We start from the raw sequence: 10791 nt of genomic DNA, 5'->3' as shown, positions 1-10791 counted from the left end.
CACTAAATAAGAAACTGACCACAGGACAGTTCTCGGCTATTTGGATAAAAGCCTCCATTCTGCCTCTGGTGAAAAAACCTTCATTGGATCTGAATGATGTGAGAAAGTACAGGCCTATATTTCGCCTTCCCCTTCCTGCAAAGATACTAGAGAGGGCTATGAATGAGAAAATGTTATCTTTTTTAGATGCTAATCAGCTTTTCGATTCCTCACAGTATGGTTTTAGAGCAAACCACGGTACGGAATGGGCTCTGGTAGCAGCCTCTGAAGAATTGAGCATGGTGGTGGACAAGGGTGGAAAGGCGGCATTGATTTTACTTGATCTATCTGCCGCCTTTGATACAGTCCACCACTTACTCCTCCTAAATCGGCTTCAGTCACTGGGCTTTAAAAATGTAGCACTGGCTTTGCTGAGTTTATTCTTATGCGATAGGCAAACGACAGTGGAGCTGGGAGATTCCATCTAGGAACCCTTCTTCCTTCCCCGTGGGGTGCCTCAGGGGTCCTCTCTTACCCCACTGCTTTTCGATATCTATGGTACCCCCTGGTCAGTCTCATTTGCAGTTATGGCTTCACAGCTTTCTCCTACGCCGATGGCACACAAATTGTGATGTTTATATCGTCTAAGGTCGAACAGGAGGCAAAATATTGCTGTAGCTGCATGTCTCACTTTGCAAAGTTAATACAAAGAAACTGCTTGAAGCTAAACTCAGATAAAACTGAGGTCTTGCTTTTTGGGAATCACTCCACCCTGTAGAACTGATTATGGTGGCAATCTGATCTTGGCCCCCCTTCCTTCTCCAGCTCAAAATGCTAGAAATCAGGGTCATCTTTGATACCAAACTGTGCTTCACCTAGTAAATAAACCATATCACCTCTTTGTTCTTTTTCTTGCTCAAAGATCTTCCAGTATATTCTTCTGCAACTACAAAGAACAGTGGTGGTGGCATTAGTCATCTCAAGGATAGACTACTGCAATGCCTTGTACCTAGGCACTCATAAGCAACTGGTGAAAAAACTTCTATCCCTATAAAATGTAGCCGCCAGATTGCTTCTGAGATGGGTGCAACTTCCCATGTTTGCACCCATCTCTCAATCGTTGCAGGGTCTACACTGGCTTCCAGTTAGGAACAGGATAAAGTTTAAGGCACTGTGTCTGGTCCATAAGGCTCTTAGCCGGACCAGACCAGATATTTTCTGATTTTTTTCTCCTGGTACGCTCCCAATCAGATCCTTAGATCTATTTCAGCCAGAATGGTAAATGTTCCCAGAATAAACAAAGCTAGATGGGATGGTAAGACTTCCTCCTTCTGTGCTTGTAAACTCTGGAATTCTTTGCCTCTAACTCTGCGATTCCAATCCAACCTGGTGCAGTTTAAGAAACCGCTCAAAACCTGGCGCTTTGCTGAATCACTTAGTTAAGCATAGTGACCTGCTCTTTCTTTACTGACTTTCTTGTGACAAACTGCTAGCGCTAATACGCCTTTGGGTAATTGCGCTATACAAAATTTAAATGCAAAAATACCCCAGCAAGCTTTTTTTTCTTTTTTTTTGCAGGAAGGATTTTGGTGTGCGGTCTTGGGCAAAAGTGCCTCTCAGGTACTTTTTCTGCACAAGACCCCACCCCCTCCACAAGTGAAATTTTAGTTTTAGATGGCAGGTTCTTTCAGTGGTCTCAGATGGAAACTGTCCCCCCCCCCCCAATTTGAAATTCACACACATGACCAGCAACAAAGAGCTGGTATTCCTTGACTTAACTATCACAGTGGAACATGGAATGCTAAATATAAAGCAACAGACAAAAACAACCTGTTTATGTTCAATAGTTGCCATCCGAGACCACTGAAAGAAAACCTACCACATGGACAGTTTCTAAGTCTTAGTAGAAACTGCAATAAAGCAGAAGACTTTCAAAAACAAGCAGATACATAAATACAGTACATAAAACAAGAAAATATCCAGAGAACATTATACAGAGGTCAAGGAAAACAGCATATAACCAAAACAGTGAAGCCTTTTTAGAAAACATTCAAAGGAACCAGGGAGAGGAGAGGATGATGTGTATCCCCATGCTTAACTTAGCCTTGAATCATATAAAGAAGATCATCAACAAGAATTGGAGAATTCTGAACTCAGGCAATCTTAGATTAAAAAGCTTCTGTTCTCACACAGATGCACTACCAACTGGAGGGACCTCTTAGTGCATAAAAGACCACAAAAACTGGCATGGGAAGCAGTAACGCCATCCTTAACGTGGAACCTCCCCAGGTTGGTCCGATATTACCCATGCTGACATTGCAGTGTCTGTAGTTTGACAACAAAGACTATTGACCTAGGCTTAAATAAAATGTTTTTTTAAAGAAAACATACCAGTCGCAATTCCACCAAGTAATTTACCTGATCACTTGCCCATGCAACCGTAGGTACATAGGCATGATGATGAGAAAGTTAAAGACTCGGAATTAAGAACACCGCAGTAATCTAAGGTGTGGCTGATGTACAATAAAAATGTCATAGCACCTTTTGAAAGTAGGACATACAGTTGAAGACCTGAGATGGGTAGAACAGAACAACTGCAAGAAGAGAATATCAAGAACCCAGAGAGAGCCCTATTTGAAAAAGAAAAAAGATGGATTTACTGTTTTTCAGCTCATAAGACAGGATTAAATCATGAGATCCCATGGATGTTACTACAGACATAGAATCACATATGTACACAGAGGACCACTGAAATATTATCGACGGTCACATTATCGACTTACTAAAATATCGTTGACAAATTATCGACGACAAAAATATCGACTTTCTATACTTATTACACAAATTACAAAAATATCGAGTAAAAAATATCGAGTATTTACTATATCGAGTACATAAATATCGCTTCTATAAATATCGACTACAAATATATTGTTGGACATGAAATTAGCCCTAACACTACAAAAATATCGACTACAAAAATATAGGCTACCAAAATATCGTTAAAAAAAAAATATCGAGTTCATGTTTGTACACTTTCATTTCTAAAATACCATCTTAATCATCAATAAAAGTCATTGCTCTATACAAAATACATTTCACATATAATACCTGTTACTTACATAAAATTACTATTAATCAACATTTGCTATACATTCTATTACATGCATTTTATCATTTTCTAAATATTCTTTGCATTTAACAAACTTTTTCATTACTTATTTTCACATAAAAAACTATTTCATTTTAAAACGAACCTGCTTTAATGCGGGAATCACCACATACCACCATTCTCACATCAACAAACACTCCAATTAACTAAAAAAAATTCAAACTAGCCTATACAATGCTTCCTTACATCCTACAACCAATCAAATCAAAGCACACATAATACATATACTATAAAAGGGATACATGCATTCTACCATTTGTTGCTGCTACCTCTCTGGAAAGTAGATGCCAACACTCTGAAGATTTTGTTGCAGAATAAACATCTTTAAAGATCCAGCTCACTAGCTAATTAATCAAGTAAGTAACACTGCATTTTTTAGAAATCTAAATTAGAAGTGCATTATTTTCCTTACATCTCCTAACTCTTACACTTATTTTATTTTCATCTCTTCCTACATTTCTGATAGAAACTACTCCAAAACAATTCCTATTACATGGTAATATTTCTTCACGTGGAAAATCAGATAGTAAGTATATAATAATGCTCTGTTATACACCAACTGCTGTTTTTAAACACTAATTTACAAGAGTATTTTTTTTTATACATTATATTTACAGATATACTGAGATTTTCCTATTTCTACACCAAAAAGGATAAAACTACACTAATTACACATGTAAGTATAGATGTTTTTGTTATGAAACAGCCAATTTTATAATTGCACATTTCTAAGCAACATATCTTGCTTTTTACATCTTCACTATAGATCATTTAAAAGATCCAACATCAACTATACCAAAAGACAAGAGTACCCTTCTGAAAAATGTAAGTATAATTGTAATTTGTCTAAAACTGCCCAAAAAAAACGCAAACTATATTCTTAACACCATGTTTTATATTTTGAATTGCCTCTACAGATATTCTGAAAACATCATACATCTATTCTACATATCCTATGAAAACATCCAACACAAACTATACCAATATACAAGACTACCCTTGTAAAAAATGTAAGTATACTTGTCATTTCTCTAAAACTGCCGAAAATAACACACACTATGTTCTTAACAACATGTTATCTATTTTATATTTCCTCTACAGATATTCTGAATACATCATACAGCTATTCTGCCTACAACCAAGAAAACGACTTATTTAGAAGTTAGTATACTTTTAAATATTTCCCATTTCCCAATGGTTCAATATAAAAATTATAATAATTTTCATTGATTTCTTCTATCTACTCTACAGATCAGACCTGTACTAACTTGATGTACTCCACCAATTACTACAACTCTACTATTTAAACAAGTAAGTATATGTAATGTTTACATCAAATGTACAAGTAAGCAAAAATGACAACTGTTTTTTAGTAGGAAAAACGTTTGTTATGTGTAAACATTAACATGGCATTTCTATATTTTCATACCAACAGTAAATAAAGACATACATACAAGAAAATCCTTCAAAAGACATTTCTGATTTTGTGACTACTACTTTGATTAACTGTAAGTATAAATACATCATTAATGATGTTAGCACCACAAAAGGAAAAATATGTGTTTTGATTTTGTTTCTTTCTACTCTTTCCTAGAACAAGTAAATCAAAATGACTGAAGGTGCAGAATTTGTCATGTCACAGAAAAATAAATTACTATTATGCTACATGGGTTATGTGCATAATCAGGAAAGACAAAGTGGTAGAAAAGTTTTTTGGAAGTGTACCAAATATTACTCCAACAAATGTTATGGGAGGGCTACTACTGAGGAAACTAATGTGCTATTTACTAGGGAACACAATCATCCCCCAAATGTCAAAGAAATTGAAATTAGAGATGCTTTAGAAAGTATTAAAAGTGCTAGCACACAAAGTGATAAACCAACAACACAAATCCTTAAAGAAGAACTGGTAAAAGTCCCAGCCCATGCTTCAGGTCAACTACCCTCTATTGACTCCCTGAAACGCACAATTGCACGCACTAAACGACTCACTAGCACAACCCAACCCAACCCAACAACTTTTGAGGAAATTATTATTTCACCAGAAATGGCCATCACACACAATAAAGACAAATTTATCCTTTTTGATAATGAAAGCAGTACAAACAGAATTTATTTATTTATTTATTTATTTATTTGGCGATTTTTAGAGCGCGCAAATACCCAAGGGTGTCTCGGCGCTGTGGTTGCGGAACTCTCAGGAGGAAGGGAGGTTTAGGCAGGGAACAACCATGTCTTTAGTTTTTTTCTAAAGTTGAGAAGGGTCGGAGCACACTTGATGTATAGAGGAAGTGTATTCCATAGTATGGCTGTAGCCACGGAGAAGCGTTTGTCACCCCAATTGGCCCTTCTTGTACGGGGGACCATGAGTAGATGCGCAGAGGATGAGCGCAAGGCTCTTGTGTGTTTAAGCGGTCGAAAGGCTCTTCTTAGGAATAGAGGTCCGTGATCGTGAATAGCCTTATATGCTATGCATAAAGCTTTGAATTTGATACGGCTCCTCACCGGTAGCCAATGTAGCTGTCGGATGTAGGGTGAGACAGATGCAAATTTAGGGATGGAAAGCAGTATCCTAGCTGCTGCATTCTGCACTGTTTGCAGTTTATTGAGGACCTTTTGTTGTGCATTGAGTAGCAGTGCATTGCAGTAGTCAGTTTTGGAGAATACTAATGTACTGACCAGGGTTTTGCCTGCATGTGGAGGAAGGTATGGAATTAATTTTTTTATCCTTTTTAGTATGTAGAAGGAAGAGGAAACCACTGCATTGGCATGTTGCTGGAATGACAGCTTGTTATCGAAGATAACACCCAGGTTGCGTACCTTCGTTACAGGTTCTGGGGGTTGTCCCATCTGGTGGGGCCACCATTGTGGGGACCAGGTAGGTTGAAGCCTCCCGAATGTCATCACTTCTGTCTTATCAGAATTGAGTTTAAGACAGTTGGATGACATCCAGGAGCTTATTGCCTTCATTCCCGTTTGGAAATTGGCTGCCACTGAGATTCCATCATTGTATATCGACAGCACCAGTTGGGTGTCGTCGGCGTAGGTAGTGAGGGAGATTCCGCAGGATTTTATGACCCTCGCCAGGTCCGACACATAGATGTTGAATAGTGTCGGACTTAGCGAGGATCCCTGCGGTACTCCACATGGCAGGGAGAAGGTCTGGGATGTGAAATTGCCTAGTTTCACAGTTTGCGGACGGTTTGACAGAAATGAGGCCAGGAGGTTTTTTGCTTTGTCTGTAACTCCTATGGCCTCGACACGGTCGATCAAGGTGGCATGGTCGACCGTGTCGAAGGCCGCAGATAGGTCCAAGAGTATCAGGACTGCGGCTCCTCCGTTATCCATTGTGGACCTAATCTCATCTGCTGCTTTTAACAGTGCCGTCTCTGTTCCGTGGCCCTGTCGAAACCCAAATTGGGTGTCATCCAGTAGATTGTTGTGGTGAATGTAGTTTGACAGCTGGGTATTCATGATCTTTTCAAAGATCTTTGCGGGGAATGGGAGGCAGGCGATGGGCCTGTAGCTAGCAGGAAGGAGAGGATCTAGGCTGGGTTTTTTGAGTAGTGGTTTAATTATTGCTTTCTTCCATACCGGGGGGTAAACACCAGATGCAAACATTGCATTGCAGATGGTGGTTAGAGGTGGAGCAATAACTTCCGGGATGAGGTTGAGGATGCTAGGGGGGCAAGGATCTAGAGGTGAACCAGATTTGGTTCGAGCGATCAGGGGTTGGATGAATTCACAGGTGGTAGGTTCGAAAGCTGCGAATGTGGGGCCAGTATCAACGCTAGAGTCAGAGGGAATGGGCGCAACGTCGGGTGTGAACGTATTGAAAATGGTTCTGACCTTGTCCTCGAAGAAGTTGGCTAATTATGTTTGCAACTGCAAGTAATTTAAGAAAAATCCAACAGTGTCCCCAATGGATGATGGATGGAACATTTAAACCATGCCCAAAACCTTTTTATCAACTGTATTCCATCCACGGTTTATACCATAATTCTAACATACCTTTCATTTACTGTTTGCTACCCAACAAACAGCAAAACACTTACACAGAAATATTAAATGTTCTCAAAACGGAAATCAATAATTATTTTCCTGAAAAAATAATTATTGATTTCGAATTAGCTATGATTAATAGCATTTTGAGAACATCTCCCCACACAGCAATCCAGGGTTGCTATTATCATTTTAATCAGAGCATATGGAGGCATCTCCAAAAATCTACTTTAAGTATACTATACTCTACAGATAGCACCTTTGCCTATCAAGTTAAAAAATTAATAGCCCTGGCCTACGTCCCTGTTACAGATGTAGCGGAACACTACAATTTATTAATTGACAGCACATATTACAAGAGAAATGAAGATAAACTAACCCCATTACTGGACTATTTCGAAGAAACTTGGGTGGGAAGGTTGCACAGATCTGGACATCGACGCCAGCCCAAATTCCAAATCCCTTGGTGGAATGTCTATCTTAGTACTTTAAACCAAGAGGCTAAAACAAACAACAGTGTAGAAGGGTGGCATAATGCTTTCCAAGCAACTACAAACAGAGGCAAACCCACATTCCATAACCTTCTAGAAGCTTTGAAAAAAGAACAAAGCTATCAGGAACTAAGAATGGAACAATCAGTGTCACAAATAGGTCCAAAACTCACTAAACAAACTAAACAAATGTTCCGACTACTTCAAAGTCAAGTCACACTATACCCTACAACTAGAGGATTAGAATACCTGTCAATAATAGCTAAAAGTCTACTATAAAAATGTCAACTAAATATACTAATGTCTTCTTACAATAATAGTAAAATTACATTTCACAAACATATATAATCAATTATAAATAATACATATTTGTTTGACAAACTTATCAAAATTAGGAAAAATATTTCGTAACAAATATGCAATGTTTATAATTTCATCACACATACACATGACATTAAAAATCGACATTTCCCACCCAATTAAAATTGTAAATTAAATACTTACAATTTTTGGAGATGAGAAAGACGCAATCAAGCAAAATGCAATCCATACAATCCAATCCAATATCTTACAATTCCAATATGGGAAACCCTCAAAAACCCGAAAATAAAGTGTAAAACTTAAAAAAACGCTCCAGGAAATCCCGAAAACAGTAGTGTGGACACTTTAGTATGTAAAGTGATATACACACAACTTTTAAAAAACGGTCACGCATATCAATGTATCAATCCGATTCGAAACCCTCCAAAAACCCCGAAAAAGGTTGAAAAAGTGTTAAAACCGCTCCTGGCAAACACGAAAAATAGGAGATAAATGTCAAAATATAAGCATAATAAGTCAAACATTTGTTTCTCCGGAAAAAAACACGCTTCCTTCCATGTAGTTTTCATGCGAGGAACCGGAACCTGTAAAATAACATACATAATGAAATCCACCCACAAATAGCCCATAACATTTGTAAATACACTAACAATTAACATTAACCATGTAAGAAGGCATTTCCGAACACTTAAAATAACACTTGAAGCAAAAAAATCACGACACATCTATAACGGAGACATTTCACCAAAACGCTACTTAAACAATTAATACATACACCAAAAAACACTACAAAGTTCGATTATACCCTCAAACATGACCACTTACTTATAATTTGTAGGTAAAAATAACCTTACCTCTCTCCACGCGAAGCAACTCCCAACCGCGAGCTTCTCCAGTCCAGAATGGAGCGCAATAACCTTACGCGGTAAAAAAGTAGTCCCCTTAACCCATTTGTGTAAAAGTATCATAGACAATACAATGTTATAGTAAAAATATATAATACATACACATGTATAATTTTACAAATTAATACACTATACTCATTACAATTTACATCATTTAAGAAAAATAAATATATTTAATATAAATTAATATATAATAATTATTATATATTAATAATATTAAATAAATATGTAAGACTTTGAATAAAAGATGTAAATATTTTGTTATTGTGTACATTTATATGAATAATTTTGTGTTTATTTTTAAGTAAACATTATAAATGTTTATGGTAATAATTAATAATAATAAATAATACAACTTATTTATTGTTATTAATATAACAATTTGAACCATTTAATATATAAACAATGGCCAGAAAAAAAGTATTTATTTTATCTGTGAATATATGTTTTTCTGAAATGAATGAAAGAATGATTATGTTTATTAATTAATAATAATAATAATAATAAATAAAATTGTTATTATTTTTATTAATTATTACAAAATGTTTTATAATAATTTCTAACTATAACAAAAGTATATAATAGCTTAAATAATATTTTGGCAATACCAGATATTATAATTAAGCATATTGTTTCCCTATACAATTATAAAGTTTACAACCGAATAGATTTCTATGTTTAATTTAAAAACAACATTTTCTGAAATATATACCAACAAATATTTTATTTTATATTTCAATTTCTTCTAACAAATGTAATAATAGTCATGTTACTTGTTAAAATAAAAAATGTTTTATATATATTTAATAATATTAATATTTAATATTAGCATTATTAAATATTAATGTAAGAAATGACTTAAAAAACTTTTTTTATGTATTTCAATATAAATACTTGTAACTCTAAGTGAATGATGGGAATATGTTAAATTTACTGAAATAATGTTGTAAACAATTTTATTTTTATTATTGACAACATGTATATAAATGTAAATGTGTTATTCTGTGAATACTAAAAGTCAAAATAATGTTATGTTATTTTTGTTTGTGATTGTATTGTAGTACACAATAAAAATTTCAAAAATGGTTAATAAAGTTTTTTGAAAACATCCATGTAGAATTATATTTAATATTATAAGACAGTAATGAAAAAATGTATGCAAATGTGCTGCACACTGACCAATTTAATATGTCCTATTGCTACTCCAGTCAAGCTAATATCATAGAAGCTGCAGGACACTGGCTAAAAATTATTTACTATTCCTACTCCAGTCAAGCTAATATCATAAAATGTGGTGGACACTGACCAATGTTTATTTAGTAATCCAACTCCAGTGTGGGTAATATCAGTGATGGTGCTGGACACTAACCAATTAATAATTACAATTCCAACTCCACTCTAGCTACTGTCTGGGAAGATGCTAATACATATATTTTTTAGATAAAAGTAAAACCTAATAATGTAAAGTTATATTTTTTTGTATTTTCCTGTAATAGCTTTAATGTATAAGTACACTATACACCTGCACTCCAAAATACCCAAAACTGTCCCTGAACACTAAAAATACCCCTTCACCCCAAAGCCTAAAACTGACCCAGAACCCTACAAATACCCCTTTATCCACAAACTTAAAACTGACCCTGAACTCTACAAATACCCCTTTACCCAGAAACTGAAAACTGACCCTGAACCCTACAAATACCCCTTTACCCACAAACTGAAAACTGACCCTCAACCCAAAAAATACCCCTTTACCCAAAAACTGAAAACGGACCCAGATCCCAAAAAATACACCTTTACCCAATAACTGAAAACTGACCCTGAACCTTTAAAAAACTCCTTTACCCACAAACTGAAAACTGACCCTGAACCCTACAAATACCCCTTTACCCACAAACTGAAAACTGACCCTCAACCCAAA

Source organism: Lissotriton vulgaris, unplaced genomic scaffold (assembly GCF_964263255.1).
Source record: "Lissotriton vulgaris unplaced genomic scaffold, aLisVul1.2 SCAFFOLD_570, whole genome shotgun sequence".
Classification (NCBI taxonomy): domain Eukaryota; kingdom Metazoa; phylum Chordata; class Amphibia; order Caudata; family Salamandridae; genus Lissotriton; species Lissotriton vulgaris.
This window is presented reverse-complemented; position numbering follows the sequence as displayed.